Source organism: Coturnix japonica, chromosome 3 (assembly GCF_054131305.1).
Source record: "Coturnix japonica strain WE chromosome 3, WE-NBRP24, whole genome shotgun sequence".
NCBI lineage: Eukaryota > Metazoa > Chordata > Aves > Galliformes > Phasianidae > Coturnix > Coturnix japonica.
This window is the reverse complement of record NC_140665.1, coordinates 70927015-70944250: the sequence shown is the minus strand read 5'-3', so window position 1 is coordinate 70944250 and position 17236 is coordinate 70927015. Positions and strand designations below refer to the sequence as shown.

General features: G+C 36.7%; 1 pseudogene; it reads left to right on the top strand.

The window, feature by feature from the left end:
* The first annotated feature begins 538 nt into the window (after positions 1-538).
* LOC116653279 (U6 spliceosomal RNA) lies at positions 539-639 on the top strand (annotated as a pseudogene).
* The last annotated feature ends 16597 nt before the right edge of the window (positions 640-17236 follow it).

Below are 17236 nucleotides of genomic sequence, written 5' to 3'. Positions count from 1 at the left end.
TTTAGAGGTTTGGACTGGTTGCCCTGCATAGATGTGCACTGAATCTTGATGACTTTTATTTATACAAACAAGGTTATTACAAACTTTAGTCAAATTTGAAGGCAGCTCTTATTTTTTGTGCAGTGTTGGAATAAATAATTTCACAGTGATCAATCTATCTTTTTCTACTTGCATATTTTACCTATACATTTATTTACATTTATTTATTTAGAAGTTTCCATGCTTTTTTTTTTTTTTTTTTAAGAAATTTTTGTCATGTCAGGCTTCTTCAGTCTTTTCCCTTTTGGTTTCAAATGAAGTTTATAGAGTATATTACAAAGTCTTTTCCTTTTTCATAAGAAAAGGAGACGGTACTAAGATATAGACTGAAAGTCTAATCAACCTGAATATGACACAACCAATTTTTTTCTGAAAGCCTTTTGTTTTCAAGTTTATTCTCTATACAGGAGTTTGTGGAGCCACTTGTAGACAAAAGGTTCAATCATTTTAGCTCCATCCTAACTTTTACAATGTACTGTATTAAGCAAGATTGAAAGGAACATATGTCATGAAGCATTCCATGTTGGAACAACACAGAGAAGATTAGCATGGCACCTGTGCAAGGATGACAAGCAAATTAACAAAGTATTCCATATTTTTTTTGAAACCATGTGGGAACAACCAGAGATGCTGGGAACCAGTAGCATCAGGAACTGCATCTCCCGGCAGCCATCCCAACTCTCACAGTTTGTTGCACGATATCTTGATATGGAGTACCTATGGAAAACTATGACAACACAATAAAAGTTTTCCTTGCTTTCATTAGCTTTGAATAGCTGCAATTTAGATTGCAGTAACTGAAGGTTAATGCATATATCTAGATTCCTATAAAGTACCTGTAAGTATTGTGAAAACAGATATATATTCTAAGCAAGCTTATGTAGGAATATATATATTCATATATATAATATATATATAAATGAAAGTGACATCATTCATGAATTAAAGTATTTTTAAGGAGTCTTCTTAAAGTAGTAGCGAGGAATTCCTGGAGAATGCAGTTGCAACTATCTCCTAGTACTTCTATATATCAGCAAAAACAGCTGGGTAGTTGTTTTCCTGAGCCATATTTTTTTCCAGACTGAAAAAGCTGAAAAGTTTAACTAGAAAGATCAGCTAATTTTCAATGAAATGAACTTGCATTATGTTTCAGTGATACTTCAAAAGTTTTCTGTGTAGCTTTGCTGATTCTGAAAAAAAAATGCATTGCCCCACTGTTTCCAGGAGTGGATGTCACACTAGCTGTGATGGTAGTCACTGTTGTGCTCAGATTCCCAGGCTGAGATTGCTAAGGACATTAGATATCCTTTAAGAGTTGCATCCAGTAGAAGTTTGTCAAGGGCTTGGCATTGTCAACCTGAGTATCTTACATTTGAAAGTTAAGGGATATAATTCCACACAGCTGAAGACATTACAAGGAAGAGGGTAGTGTGACAGAAAGATATTGTGCCAGTCTTTTTGCCTCTTCGAATTCCTTATCAATTTTTTTCTACAAATTTCTTCTTATCTCATTTGGTCAGATCCCCACTGAGATTATGTAGTTTATGTAATATGCTGCTATCCTTTGGTTGGTAAAATCCTTCTAATCTAGATAAAAGCTATTAGATATTTTATTATCAGTGATTTTTCATCAAACTTGAGTTGGCAAGTTTGAGATTCTTAAAGGTAAATTAATAGGAATTGAATCTCTTAGAACTCATACTGAAAGATGAACTGTAGTTCAAGTCTGAGATGGCATATAGGGACAAATATTTGCCTATGAACTTTCTGAGGCACCTTGGCTAAGATCCTAAAAAAATGTACTCACTTGAAAGCCGAAGATAGGAATATAAAACAGAGAAAATGCTCCAGGAAAATTCTTTATTATTCACTTGCAAAGTTGTAGGTAGAGGCAAGTAAGATTGAACCAGAAATTTGCCCTTAATGAGATATATTGCTGTTTAATTAAGCAAAACATTTGTGTGTCCATCTCTGGATAATGCCAGTGGATAAAGGTGTGCTGTGGGGTTCCCTTTACAGATATCAGCTGGGCAAGCTAAACAGGCTGTAGCAGTATTCACTTCTGCCCAAAGCTCACAGGCTGATGGTGTTGCTGCTGCCTGGCTTTTATGTAGCAACTGTATAGCTGAAGCACTTACCTAGGAGGCAGGAGACTCAAGTTTACCATTACTCTCAGCAGGAGATGACTCTCTTTAAAAAGAGCCTTGGCTCATAGGTCAGATTGTTGTTGTAGGCTGAGTAGAGCCAAGAGTAAATTTCATGAAGATGTCTGAGTTGCAGTTCATAGAAGTCAGAACTGAAAACAGATGATCATGAGACCAGAGAAAAAATACTTGATCTCATTGATCTGAAAATAAATAAATAAATAAATAAATAAAATAAAATAAAATAAAATAAAATAAAATAAAATAAAAATAAAAATAAAAGGGTAGTACAGCCTGTTATATGTTCTCAGATGTAGCGCTTTGAGATTATACTTCGATCAGTAGCCATAGCAAAAATTTGACCTTCATCCTCTGTCAGCCGCCTGCCACCATCATAATAACCCCAACAACCAAAACTCTAGCATTTGATGGCAAATTTCTGGGCTGCCAGCAACTGTAGTTCTTGGAGTTAAAGTGCACTTACCCTCATTTGGTGTCTGTGTCAGATGAATGCTGGAATAGGAGCAACACAATGTTTTCTATAGGTTTGTTCCTACTATCAGTTTGTACTCTGGAGAATATACTTGCTACTCTCACATGAAACTCACTGCCATTTCATTTCCTTTTATAAACACTAATGTTCTGTTTTCATCTAGTTCAATGAGCTCCCCATGAACAATGGGAAACTTAAAATTTTACTATATGAAGTAGGCAATGAAATTTGTTACATGAGCCAAATATGAGGTGTATCTCATTGGGTTGTAACAAAGTTCCTCAGATAAAAATGTCAGCAATGTTGTTGCAGATGACTGTGGAAAAACTTACCAACTTAGAAAGTTTTCTTTAATATCATGACACAAGATTCCAGTTTTTTTTAAAGATTATCTCTTTTCAATTAATTCATGCACCTCATGGACATTGTTGTCACAACTAATAATTAGCCTTTTCCCCGTCCTTTCTTGGGGGGATATTTTACACTTTCAGACTAGCACCTCTCTGGAATCTGTCAGTGACGAGAACTGCTCTGAGATCTACACTTAAGAAGAATATATAGCACACCCAAAGTTGTCCTGAATATGATACTGAAGTGTCGAAAGTGTATTGAGAAGTACAAACAAAAAGAACTACACCTTTCACAAGGGAAATTAGCAAATTAAGATAGTTTCATCTCATAAAAATAATTTTTTTGTTGTTTCTAAATTGTGGATATATATTATTCTGAGTATCACTATAGAGATTTTGTAAAGTAAGAGGAGTATTTTTTATTTTAGGAGGAGTTCTTTTTCTTTTTCTTTAATTTTTTTTTTTTTTTTTTAAAGGAATAAATAGCTACTAAGCCTGTATAGGGCTGGATAGACAATATCAGGTTGGATATTAAGAAAAAATAATTCTCAGAAGGAGTGGTGAGGTACTGTAACAGGCTGCCCATGGAGGAGGTGGGGTCACCAACCATAGAGATTTTCAGGAAAAGAGTAAATTTTGTGTTCACAGGCCTGTGTTTACAGTTGGACCAGATAATCTTAGTGGTTTTTCCAACCTCAATGATTCCATGATTCTGTGATTCTAAGACCAAGTGATGAAACAAAAATTTGTATCTCTAAGTACTATTTAGAACAATATATTAAGCTGAACTGACAATACAAGACTTCTGAATGCCTTTATTTTCTGTGGTAAGGAAAGGTATGTTTGGCATCACTGTAGGCCTTCTGGTGTGCCACTGTTTTGTGATGGAAAAGGAGCCTGGAAGATATCTTCTCCTTACATTCACTGAACTCAAAATGGTCACAGATTTTAATCATGATCAGTTCACATGGATTTAAATTAAGGGAGTAAGAGTGAAAAGGTATAGATTTGTTACGAATATTCATTCTCATAAATATTTAAGATGCACTATAAAATACACATTTCCATAAACTTTCTTTTCTGCTATTGTTTTATGCAAGCTTATTCCTTTAACACAGCACAGAGATTTCTCATCTGTTCTCTCAAAGAAGCAGGAAAAAAATTCAAAAATTCAGGCCAAGCTCTGATGTCCCATCAATATTTCAGTTTTGTTGAACTTCCCGCTTAGAAAACATATGCCACTGTAAAAATCTAGCTGGTGGACTTGAAACATCTTCAAAACTTTGAAAAATACAGGAAAAGGCTACTGATTATTCTTGAAATCCTTTCTCAAGTCACCTTCAGATTAAGTGCTGAATGCTCCTCCCATATAGCAACTAAAAGGGAAGAGTTGCAGATGTTGCAGCTGATCAATCTTTGTATTTATTTTTATTCTCTTAATTTCCCCTTTGCTTTGTTAATCTTATTCTACAGGGAGTGTTCTATTTTAGGCTTGGCATCTGCTTTTATTAGCAGAGCTGTACAGGTTTGGAAAATAGGCCTGATACTCTTGTCTGCATGGTAATTCTTTGAGGGTCTCCTACCTAAACAATGATATAGATAGACACTGCTTAGCTCATGAATTCTCTCCATCTTTTCTATCTCTTTGTTTCCTTATTAGCTTAAGGTTGAGCATAAGAGGCTATCAAGCATACTAAAAGAGATTAGTCCAGTAGAGGACTACAGGTCCTGAGGTACTGTTGGAGGTGCTTCTCCAGAGCAGGGGGTGTGTTCACTCCATGTAGGGTTCAAGTCACTCTCCAGTACAAGAACACATGGGAAGAAAGAGGGAGCTTCTTATATCTGACATACATATTTGGCTGGAATCCACCCTTTTTTGTTATAAACCACTTTTAGGAATGCTTGCCTTTTTTGTTGGGAGATCGCACTCTGATATGAGAAACAGATATGCTCAATGTTTATATTACGAATGCCCAATTGTTCTCTCGCAAATGATTTCTCCTTTCCTTTAAAGTCTTCATAAAAAGTAGGCAGAACATTAATTCTTAAAACCTTTCCTTCAACAGAAGCATTTTCATTGATTCTAATTATTAATTAAAATTCTAATACAGGGAGTATGTGGGGGGAACAATGAAAAGTGAGGTTATTCACAGATTTCACTTTAATATGCTGTAGATTACCATGGATTTTACTACTCCTCTCTATAGATATTTTTTCCTACTTTGAAAAGCTTCACAGGTTTCACTTCAAACATATTTATGGTGACCTCTCTGCTGACCCCAAGCAGGTTCATCTGGTGATGCATATTATATAATGTTATTAAAAAAGGTAAAACCAGGCTAATAAGGTACAGTATGTAGAGTTCTTTAGTAGCTTTGATGGGTATATTCCAATTTTCAGACTTGCCTGCAAAAAGCAATAACTCCCCTGTTTGTTCTGGCAATGCTTGTACTCCCTGTTTCACATTGCTGTGTTATTCTGAGCTGACATGCACTGTCCCTGTCTTGTTTCTCACAGGCATGTCCCTTTGGCCTTTACAAACTTATGAATCCTTGAGACACTCCTACAAATTACTCTGCTGATTAAAAATCCTTGATCATGTCATCTTTTAGCTTTTAAATGTACTGTCAAACAATAGAATCAGAAATATGGGGCTGCTGCAGTTATTTCACATTAATGCTTCAAGTTCAAACAAAGTGTCAAGATGACTAAGTACAAGGGATTTTCAGAATGCTTTAATGTTGGCTTGTTTCAAATCACTTCATAAGCATCTTGGTAATGAGCTCAATAAATTGTGCTGGAAAAAAAAAAAAAAAAAAGCTTTCTACCAAAAGAAAAAAAAAAAAAAAAGTAGGTTGCTATTTTATAATTAGCCCTCTGGGCTTGTGGGAAGGAGTCTTATTTCCTGTTTGAAATCCACTTTGTTAGTGCTGTGATGTGGAGATGGCTAAATGAGTATGAAATATTGTAATTAAGTACATCACAAGCTGTTTATCTTATCAGCAGTGTTTTTCTTTAAAGGCTGGCTCATTGACCACTGGTGTATTATCACAATTTTTCTCTGCTTTGCCAGCTTAATAGACAGAGGCTTACCATACGTTGCAGGAGAGAAAGGTGGAGGAAAGACAGGAAACCAATATAACTGACACTTGGTACCTCTCTTTTGATGGAGTGGGTATCTTTTCATTTGCTTTGATTTGTTATTAACCAAAGTTAATTTATGAAATCTCCTGTAGATCTGAAGAAAGAGTATGACCTGTGGAAACTCTGAAACTGTATGGTGCTCTCTGCATGTCCTCCTGAGCAGCCTGGCCTTGCTCATGACAAAAGCAGAAATCCAATCTGACTGCTACAAAAATGGACTTGTTTATTGCTGAGTGGACTGAGTGACTGGGCTTCTTTTTTCTCTCTTCTGTTATTCTAAAGGATTTGTATTGTGATAATCTTCTGACCTCCTACATTTCTTATGTTAGTTCAGGCAGGTAGGAGAGATTAAGCTTATAACACACTCATCTATAATATTTATGTGCTTCTTGCAAGAATCTCTTCAAAATTTTCCTGGAGGCTACATAGTGTTGTTGTGATTTAGTGAAATGGTTAAGACTGCTTGTGTGATTTACACAGACTTTTACATAACTTAATACTTGCAAGTGCGGGGACCAATCTGTCACTGCACAGCTCTCTGAACATCCCTTGTGTATCCCTTGTGCTTTTTTCTATTTGTCCTCATTTCACTGGTGTTTTTTTACATTAGGCAATATATTATGATGCCAAGCATCTCAAGCTTCTGCCAAGCAGCTGCTCAGCTATACCAGCTTACAAGTCTTTAGATGCTACAGTTTAGCTCTTTGGATAGCCTACTCATTACTTAAAGGGCAATTTAATACTTCTACCCTTTGCTGAGTTGAGATGTATTCCAGTCAGTTGTCTTAGATTTGGATAGCTTTGACAATGTTGTCCTCAAATACCAGGACATCCTTCTCCATGTGATAGTATGTGTAGTCAAATGATCCCTACAGACTATATATATATATATATATATATATATATATATATATTCCCGTTTCTCTACTCATTTTACTTGGCATTTTAATTTCAACATATTTGCTAATTAAAGGAATAAGACTGGTTGGAGGATTCCCATATTACCCCTTACAGTATTTTCTAAAATTCCTTTGGTAGCCAATCAGTTTTAGTTTCAAATTGAAACACAGTTTATAGCTCCCCAATACACTATTCTTTTAGAACTTCATTTCTGTCACTCTATTCTAAAACTTATTCAGTTGAAATTTCAGTTTGGTCCCACAATATGGATTACGGAGAGTCATGGTTTTGTAATTTTTGCTATTGATATTCCACATCATGACATCATGTGGAACACAGAAAAGAACAACTACACATCCCAGAGGATCTCACGGTCAGAGAGGGAAATACGTCATGGAAGCAAGGCTCGTCCTATCTCTTTCACTGGCTGGAGGATGTGGGTGTGCTTCCAAGCCGTGTGCCTTCACTTTCAAGTTAGGCTTCTTGTTCTTTTCGGAAAACTATCTCTCTCTTATTTTACTTGATTTATTAGCATCAATTTCAATTAAATTGTATTATACTGTGTTATCTTGCATTCCAATATCATAGTTAGTAAAATAAGCTTTCCTCCTTAGATCGTTGCCACTGCTTTGTTTGTTTCCTTGAGTCTAGCTCCCATCTCCCTACCACTTCCCCTTTCCCATCCCATTTTTGGGGTCAGCAGGCCCACAGGCCTACTGCCCCCCTGTCATGTACATAGACCGATCTAGGTAACTCCATGACATTTCCCAACATGAAAATGATTACTCAGAATATATTTAATATTTCAACTATGATTTTATCTTCCCTGAAGACTTTTTCAACATGTTGATCATGTCTGTTTTATTGCTGACAAGCTTTCTGTTCTAAATATATTTAAAGAAAATAATTAGTAGTAGTCCTGTGCTTCTGGAAGAAGTTTCCCACTATATTTTCTTGACTGTGTGATGGCATTATATTTAACCTGTCAAATATTAATCGCTCTCTCTCTTTTTCTAGTAATAAGTATACACATTTTTTTTTAAGCATCAAACCCAGCAGTTAAGAAGCCCCCACCCACATGAAGTATTTAACATTTTTAATTCACTTCAAATTCTGTTAATGTGTTAATATATTTTTAAATGCGTGCTACAGATATAGGCATAGTTTTATGATTTTTGTTACTGGTATTCCACATCATAACATCATTTCATGCAGTGAGAGGTAGAATGTTAATGCTCCTGTTCTGAGTACCTGTCCGGAAGAGAAGAAGAACTAAGCCACCAGGGGGCTTTGCAGTCAGAGAGGAGATATAACTCCTGGCAAAGTCACCTGATCGTTTTCCTCTCTCCTCCTTCACCTCTCCTTGCTGCTGCCCATCCCTACTTTGTGCATCACTTCAGTATTAATGTAAGGCCTTCAGCTTTTCAGATACTCTTTCTCTCATTATATTTGATTTATTTTCTTCAATCTTAATGATATTGTATTATAGTGAGTTATCTTACATTCCGATATCATATTCAGTAAATTAGTTTGTTTCTCGTCAGACTGTTGCCACTGTTTTTAATTATTTTGGGGTCCTCTGTTTCCTTTTTTCAGTGGAGCAGATTTTGCAGAATCCTTCCGCTCTGCTAGTCACAGAACGGGGCCAAACCAGACTGTACAACTTTGACACAACAACAAAAACAGCAACCAACAACCCACCTGCTCTTTGTTCTTTACAGAGACTTAGCTTTCTACATTTAGCTTTATGAGTTACTATATAGTACTCGAGATTTTGTCTCTGTATGATTTCAGCTGAGTGGAAGGATGTTTTAATTTCTCTCCACAGAATCAACAAACATTTTCTGGTGTCTTCATAAATGTGTTCCCTCCTGTGAACTATACAGATGATGAGATTTATTTGGCTTCCAATCGTGTTCATGTTCAAAGGACAAAGGCTTCTCTTAGCAACCAGCTCTGACTTGGTGGTGATTCTCTGCAACCCAATGTAATATTATTTTTAGGAAAGATGAATCACGGAGAAATTGTAGATTTTAATATCCTTACCCTGAGACTTTTTACTTTATTTTAGCTCATCACAGCATGTTTCTCTGTGGTGAAAATGTGTATGCCTGAACTAAACCAGGAGGCAATCACTTAATTATTTTTGAAAGAGTTCTCTATCTTTCTGTCAACATAATCTTCTGAGAAGAATAATTTCCCCTAGATCAATTATAATCAATAATCTTATATGCTAATGATATAACTTCTGTGCCATTGTTTACCTGTCTGCCTTTGGGACTGGAACCATATTGCACTTAGATGCTGAAACTTTGTAAAATGTCATTATTTGACAGTTTAGCCATCTGCCCTCATCCAGATGCTACCATTCTCCTAGGCTGATCTGTCACTGAATGAATACAAAAAGCAAGGCAATCTCTCAAATCCATTTATTGTGAAGCAATGTGTGCCATTGCTAACTCAGCTTTTTCCTTCCAAATGTGCATATTCATTCCACTTCTGAACATTTCATCTAAAATGCTATTAATGCTATTGGGATCAACTTTTTTTTTTTTTTTTTTTTTTTTTTTTTTTTTTAAAGAATCTAATGTGGGAATTAGCATATTTTTAAGCCAATAATTCCAATTTTCTGTACAGTTTTTTGCTATGCAATCTCTTTCTCCAATGAATTATACCCCTTGTATCTTGCTCCAAAATGTGACAGCATATCAAACAGTTGTTTTGTATTAGATCAAGGCAAGTTGTAGACAAGATGAAAACATTCTGCAGCATGTCAGAGCTTCTTTTCTTTCTTAAATTTTATCTTGTTGTGAGAACATCAGCAGTTTCAGTGGGACATATTTTTCCCATAATTGCAATTTTCCATCATTATATTGAAAACTTGTTTTGGGGTGTGTCTGTCTGTCTTTCTGCCTGAATGTCCTGGGTCCTTGGTCACTTTTTCCCCTAAGGAAAAAAAGCCAAATGACTGCAATATGTATGCAAGTATTTAATGTCAAAAAAAAAAAAATTAAATTAAAAATAAAACTAAAAAGTCACCTATCTACTTCATTAATTTTCCCAAAAGAAAAGGAATTTTCTCAAGATAGTTGAGGCCTACAACTTTAAAATGTACCAGAGGACTTTCAACAGAAATAAAACCAGAGCTGTACAGGAAATAGAAAACGGAATCTTACTGATTTCCTCTGTTTAGACTCTAAGTTTTATAAAATACAGCATCAGTGCTAGGTAAAGAGTCACAAAGGCTCTTTAGGTAGAAGTTATATTTAGGATTTAAGTTTGTATGTCAATAAATATGCAGCTTGTTCAAAAAGTGATACCTCTTATTTATTTCCACAGAGGGGGAAATAGATCCAGGGGCACAATGATGCTGGTAGATGAAATTCTGAAATACAAACACTATTTTTCAACATACTCACTATCATTTGCTATGCATTTTTGACAGCAATGAACAAGAGCCTGCATACCATCCTAAAAATCTGCACCAGCAGATGTTGCCTATTGTAACCGTTGCCACTGTTGAAATGCAACCATCACTTCCTCACTGTGCTCACATCCATTGGTTGGTCCCTATAAACATTCACCAAGCGCCAATGAATGTCAGTGGGTGCAATTTTTTCTGCATTGAGGAATTCAGTTCCACACTTTTTCTTCATATGCACTTTCATGTGAGGCACCATTATGTCACACTGTCCCTCTGCTGCCATTTGTTGCATGGCAATAAAATGTAACAGAACATTGGTGAGATGATTCAACATCTTCTGCCTTACCACTAACATTTGTCTCTGACACTGTGGGCCAACTTAATAAAATAGAAGACATTACTTTTGGAACAGTATTGCCTTAGACATACCGCTTCCAGACAAAAGGATACAGCTAACGGTCTAAGGAAAAATATATATATCATTAATTTAATTATGAACATGGAGTAAGGGGCTAACCTCATTTTTCATCCACCTTGCTTAACTGGTGTTTTTATTTGCCACTGTGGGAGAGGCTTGAATTATTGAAGGGGCTGACAGGATGGTCTCTGTGCCTAAGCATTTAAGCAGTTTTCAGCACTTCAGTGCATGAATGCCTCCCAGATAATAAGGAATAAGAATAATAGCTCATGCTTTTCCTCCTGTTCAAGATTTTAAAAGAGGTAACTAGCGTATTATAAAAAGAGGAGTTGTATGTGTCTGAGTGGGTTCCACTAATGTGTGCAAAAGTCATTGCTACATCTCCTTCAGAAGTCATTGAAATTTTACTTACTCCTCATGGTAGAAGAGCTACAGGAATACTGACAGCAAATGTGAAGAAAAATAAGGAGTTCCTGGCTGAGGAAAGAATTCAAGTACATTTTACCAGCAGCAAAATTAATTGAGATACAGAGAGGTGTGAGAGGTCACTTGGTTAGTTTTAGTCAATGTACATTCTGGTGCTTATCCTAGCAATAGAAGAAGGCAATAAAAATAAGGTTTCTCTACTAGACAGGAGAAGTTATCAGTAGAGAGAGAAGTGCACTGAATATGGCCTTTAACTAAATAAATCAAAAATGAATTCAGCTCTGTCTCTCTGGCAAAGCATTACACTAACATTATGGTGCAGTAAAAAAGATAAGTTTTGGTCATGGACATGTTGGTTGGCACCAGCTTACATGGAAACAAGCGATGAACTTACCCTGTTGTATTTCTGGAGTTATTTCTAGAGAGCTAAATTATGTCTCATTTTCATATTTTCTGCTCTGCTGTTGTTAATGTAAATATTTAATATTGTTAATAGCTTTTTTGTCCAATAGTGTACATTCAACTTGAGAGAAATCACAACTGCAGAAAACCAGTGATTTCTGGTATCTGAATTAGCACAAAGGGAAAAAGGTGAGCCTTTGTTCTTTTCAAATATCTTCATATCTCCTCATACCTCCTTCTGGCACCTCATTAATTGCATGAATTTCACAATGACTGTATTGCACATTGCATAATGTTCACTCCTGGATTGAAGGCTATTTTTTTGGGGCTGTGGATCTAAAGTGAAAAGAAAGCCAAAAAGAAAACTTGCCAAAAGTACAATCATTGTCCAATTTTTCTTAATTAGCATTTTTTAATCCTACATCTAAAACTAACCTAACTAATTCACATATCCTCTACTGAGTTCAGGTACATTACACATTCTGTGCCCCGGTGGCGCAGTGGTTAAGGATGCCGCCTTGCAACACTGGGGCCCGGAGTTTGAATCCCCCCTGTGGTGCAAGAGGTAGAAGTGCCGCTCTGCTACACAGAGGCTCGAATCCTGGGGGGCTGGACTTGATGATCTCTAAGGTCCCAACCCGCACGAGACTATGATACTATGATGATGATACACATAGTAAAATATGCTGACTTCACGGTAGGTTTGGGTGGGCTCTGACAAATGAAATCTATAACTTGGCAGGGAGAAAAACAACACGGAAACTGAAAACAGACTCACAGATAAAACCTTAACATAGATAGAAGCATGTACCTCTAAAGTGCTATAGCTTATCACTAAACTAGAAAAATAAATAAATAAATTAATTAATTAATTAAATCAACAAGAATGAGGCCTTTCCTTAGGATTCTTCTCTTTGGCTTGCAGATCAAGTTGATGAATACCACCTAAGGTTTCTGTAAGCAGTCTGCTGACCCTGTACCTCTCTGTCCATGAATAGCAGTTGTAATCAGACCAACTCCCTCCACACCAATATTCAACTTCCATTTAGTACTCTTCATCACAAAGAACTTGAAGACTCAAAGACAATTCTTTTATCTTAAGCTCCCTCTTCTGTATTAAGTTACTTCCTTGTTTGTACTGGCTCTTGAGTTGAAATACTCCTTTTTCCAAATAGAACTCTTGCCCAGTTTTATCCCTGTCGGTACAATAATTGTTTTGAAAAAATAACTGCATGGCTGACATAGAAGATGGCAGAAGTGCACAGAAGTGCACCAGAAGGAATAAAATGAGAAGTAGGCAGAAGCTGGAGCTCCCTTGTATGTGACAAATTGATGACTTAGTATGAATATCAGTCTATGAGCCTTGGTGCAAAAATGGGTTTTGAGAACTGTATGCGGAAAAAATGCTGTTGAGAGGCAACCTGGAGAAGGAGAACTAAAATGTCTAGCTGTGCAAAATAATTGCGATGTGTGGATATAATTTAATGTTAAAGGTCCCATTACAACTTCCCCTGAAGCATATTTCCATGACGCTTAGTGTACTAACAAACAAGAACAGCTCACTAATTATGAACATGCACTCTAGATACAGATTAGAATTTATATAATAAAATCACAGAATCATAGAATGGCCCGGGTTGAAGAGGACCATAATGATAACCTAGTTTAAATCCCCCTGCTGTGTGCAGGGTCGCCACCCACAAGACCTGGCTGCCTAGAAACACATTCAGCCTGGCCCTGAATGCCTTCAGGGATGGGGCATCCACAACCACCTTGGGCAACCTGTTCCAGTATGTCAGCACCTTCTGAGTGGAAAACTTCCTGCTAATATCTAACCTAAACCTCCCCTGTCTCAGTTAAAGACCATTCTCCCTTGTTCCATCACTAAGCACCCTCATAAACAGCCATTCCGCCTCCTGTTAATAAGCTCCTTTCAAGTACTGAATGGCCACAGTGAGGTCTCTCTGGAGCCTTCTCTTCCCAAATTCATGCTCCATCTTAGTGAGGAGATGTCTTTAAGGCAAGACATCCCAATTCTAACTCTAAAATTGTTCTCCATATTTAGGTCAGGAAATTATCTTATTGTGTTCCCATCTTTTGTCCCCACCATTCATCATCCATCATCCTGTCCTTTCCTGCTTTCTACTCAGGAGTACCTTGAGCAAGCAGACTTCCCGCAGACGTCTCTGTTTTTATTCTCATTTAGAATTTATTTGTTTACTCTAGTGTATCTATCTCCTTATTCCCATAGATTTTTCTTCCATATTTTTCTCTTTATACCCAGCCCCTCAGTTATGGATAAGCTGTGCCAAAAGCTGGACTCCACTGAAGAGGGGAAAAAATAAAGAACATATCAAGTTATTTGGTACAATCAACTTCTATAATGGTTATATATAAATGAGCAACTGATTCTGTTTCCCGAACAGCTCCTTGGTGAATACATTGTACTGAGGTCATTTAAATATTCAGTAATGGCTTGGTTGCCTCTCTCCTGTTTCAGTTCCCAGCTGCTGACATAAGATTTACTATTGATTTTCTAAGTTTTCTCTTGCTGCTGAATACTTTTGAGCTCATAGCTTTACAGTTGCTGAGATGAAGTACCCCTATCTCTAAGGCTTCAATCTGTTTCTGTTGAACAATACATTAGATTTGGGATCTAGAGTGTAGTAAACAAACATTGAATTAATATCACAAACCTACCAATACTTCAGGGAAAACATAACTGTAGAAACCCAAACTCACTTTTAAATATGATTGATAATTAAGTAGTGGCTCAATTTAATGAAGAATGTGATGTGTAATGGTTCTTCAAATGAGGAGATACAGAGCTTAATGGATTAAGTCAGCTGCATCTTCCCCTGTATAAAGTAGGAAATATGTACACTTCCATAGCAAGCCAGTTTTATTGAAGAAAAAGGAAGTTTTAAATATAAATGTGTCTTTCTTCAGAATAAAAATAAATAAATAAATGAATAAATAAATAAATAAATAATCTTCCCCTAAATTATGGAATTTCAATTAAAAGAACAGAAATATGTTGTTAAAACTGACTGCAAACAATTAAAATATATTGTTTTAAATATAGGGCACCTGTCCACTGTAAATGCTTACTCTGAGCGGAGAAAAAGGCAATACTTATGGGAATAAAGGCTATTCATTAAAGTTATTTCTTCACTTTCCATATTTCTTATATTTTCAGCTTGGGTAAAAATCTACTGGCTGTCAATTTCTTTCTTTAATTCAGCTGCAGCAGTCCTGCTAGAGGTGTACTACACAGACAGGGACTCTGAATAGTCCAGAGGCTTCTTGCTAACTTTTATCTCCAGCAAATTTCTCTACACTATAAAGGGTAATAAGAACTGGATCCAGCAAAATATGGAGTTTTTCAGGCAGAGGTGTTTCTCCTAGGTGGTGTCTATTTGATTTATTCCCTCTTTTTGCTATCTGACTTATGGAAAAAAATCCGTAGAACTAAAAGCCTCTGGGAGATGTTACTTTGAACTGCAAATGTGTGCTATGTATCCCCCATAGTCTCTAGGCTGCACAAGTTTCTAGAATGACTCTATACTACATGATCTAGCACAATATTAATCTTGCAAATTATTTGTCAGCCAAGGAAGAGTGTTTGAAAGATGACATTTTTTGGACTCTGGTCTTTACAAATTTCTTAAATAGCTTAATTTTCTCCTGTTCCACGGGAAGGTCATACTGCAAGACAATTAAAGTCCTATCTGTGTTCTGCTGTGCTTCGTTAAATGCAATTGACCTCATCTAAGTGGTGGAAATTGCCTTCTGTCTCAGCTAGGGTTGAGCAAAACTGTTCAAAATTCTTCAGATTAAACAGCCCCTTTTCTCCTCGTCATTTTGTCATTTTTAAGATGGACTTCATCCCCCATCCTTTTGGGTAAAAGTATTCTCAATGGAAAAAGACAGAATATTAATATGGTGAGATTTTATTTTATTTCATTTCATTTTATTTTATTTTATTTTATTTTATTATTTTATGTATTTATTTTATTTTATTTTATTTTTTTATTTTATTTTTTGTTATTTTATTTTAGGTTATTTTATTTACTTAGTCAATCAGCCACTATTGTCCTTTCAACTATATTTGCCTCTACTTAGCTGGGAAGGTGAGGAAGACCTCAGCATAGCCTGGTATTTGGCTATTTACCTACCATTTGGTACAATTCAGTTCAGTTGCTACTTTCTCTTACTTTCTTAGTAAATTCATCTTAAACAAGTCCTGCTTGAACATACTGTAGTTGCCCTAGATGTCAACCTTAAGCCCTATGGACTAATTAAAAGAGATTGATACAGGAAAGTATGCCATGAGTCACTCCAAAATTGTACTAGCATTTCAAGGAAATGTGAAACATGAAACACTTGCAGTAGGAATGACTTGGCCAGAAAACATTTGATTCTTTGTATTAGGTTCATGCTCAGCATTTCAAAGGATGTTGGGTGAAAGGAAAAAATAGGGATTAGTGTTGTTGGGAGGAAACCTATGAGATTCAACAAAGAGAAGTATGGGATCCTACATGTGTGGAGAAAAAATCACATGCATCAGTACAGATTAGAGACAGATCTGTTGGAAGGGACCTCTGTAGAGAAAGACTTGGTTGTCTTTTGTACAGCAAGGTGACCTTCTGTGTGTCCTTGTGACCAAGGAAGCCAATGCTTAAGTCGGAAAGGACCCTTAAATGTCATGTGGTTCAACTCCTCTTCAATGAAAAGGAACACTACACATAGATTATATTGACCAGAGTCCAGTGGCCAGGGCATCCACCACCTCTCTGCACAAACTGTTCCTATGCCTCACCACCCTTACTGTAAAGAACTTCTGTTGTAGGCGTTATGAGGCTGAACCTTGTTGTATTTGGGGAGGGTGAGATGTTGTAGGCATTAATGAGGATTCAGGCTGTGACATGGGTAGTCCTCCCCTGTTCAGTCCTTTACTTTGTGATGTGCCTTGGGTGCGCATTTCAAATGTACTCCCTAGGGGGCTTAGACGAAGTGATTAAGGTATATAAGGTGTTAATTACTCCCAATAAACACCATTTTGACATCTTTCTCATCACGGTGGCTTTTTGGCCCTAGTGGGGGTAACGCTAGAACCTGGGGCAAGGGGGGGGGGTTGAACCATGGAAGCAAACGGCAACAACTTCTTCATTATATCCAGTATAAATCTCCCCTCTTTCTGTTTGAAACCTGTCACCACAGATCCTGCTAAAGAGTCTGTCCCCTTCTTTTCTGTAGCTCCCCTTTAGATACTGAATGGTCACTATCAGATCATCTCGGAGCCTTCTCCTCTCCAGAATGAACAGCTCCAGTACTCTCGGACTGTCCTCATAGCAAAGCTATTGGATCATTTATTATTTTTGTGGCCCTCCTCTGGATATGCTCTAACAGGTCCACACCTCTCTTATACTGCAAATTGAATTCCACATTTGGACACTCCAGAAGAGATGTCAATGGTGCTGAGTAGAAAGGGTG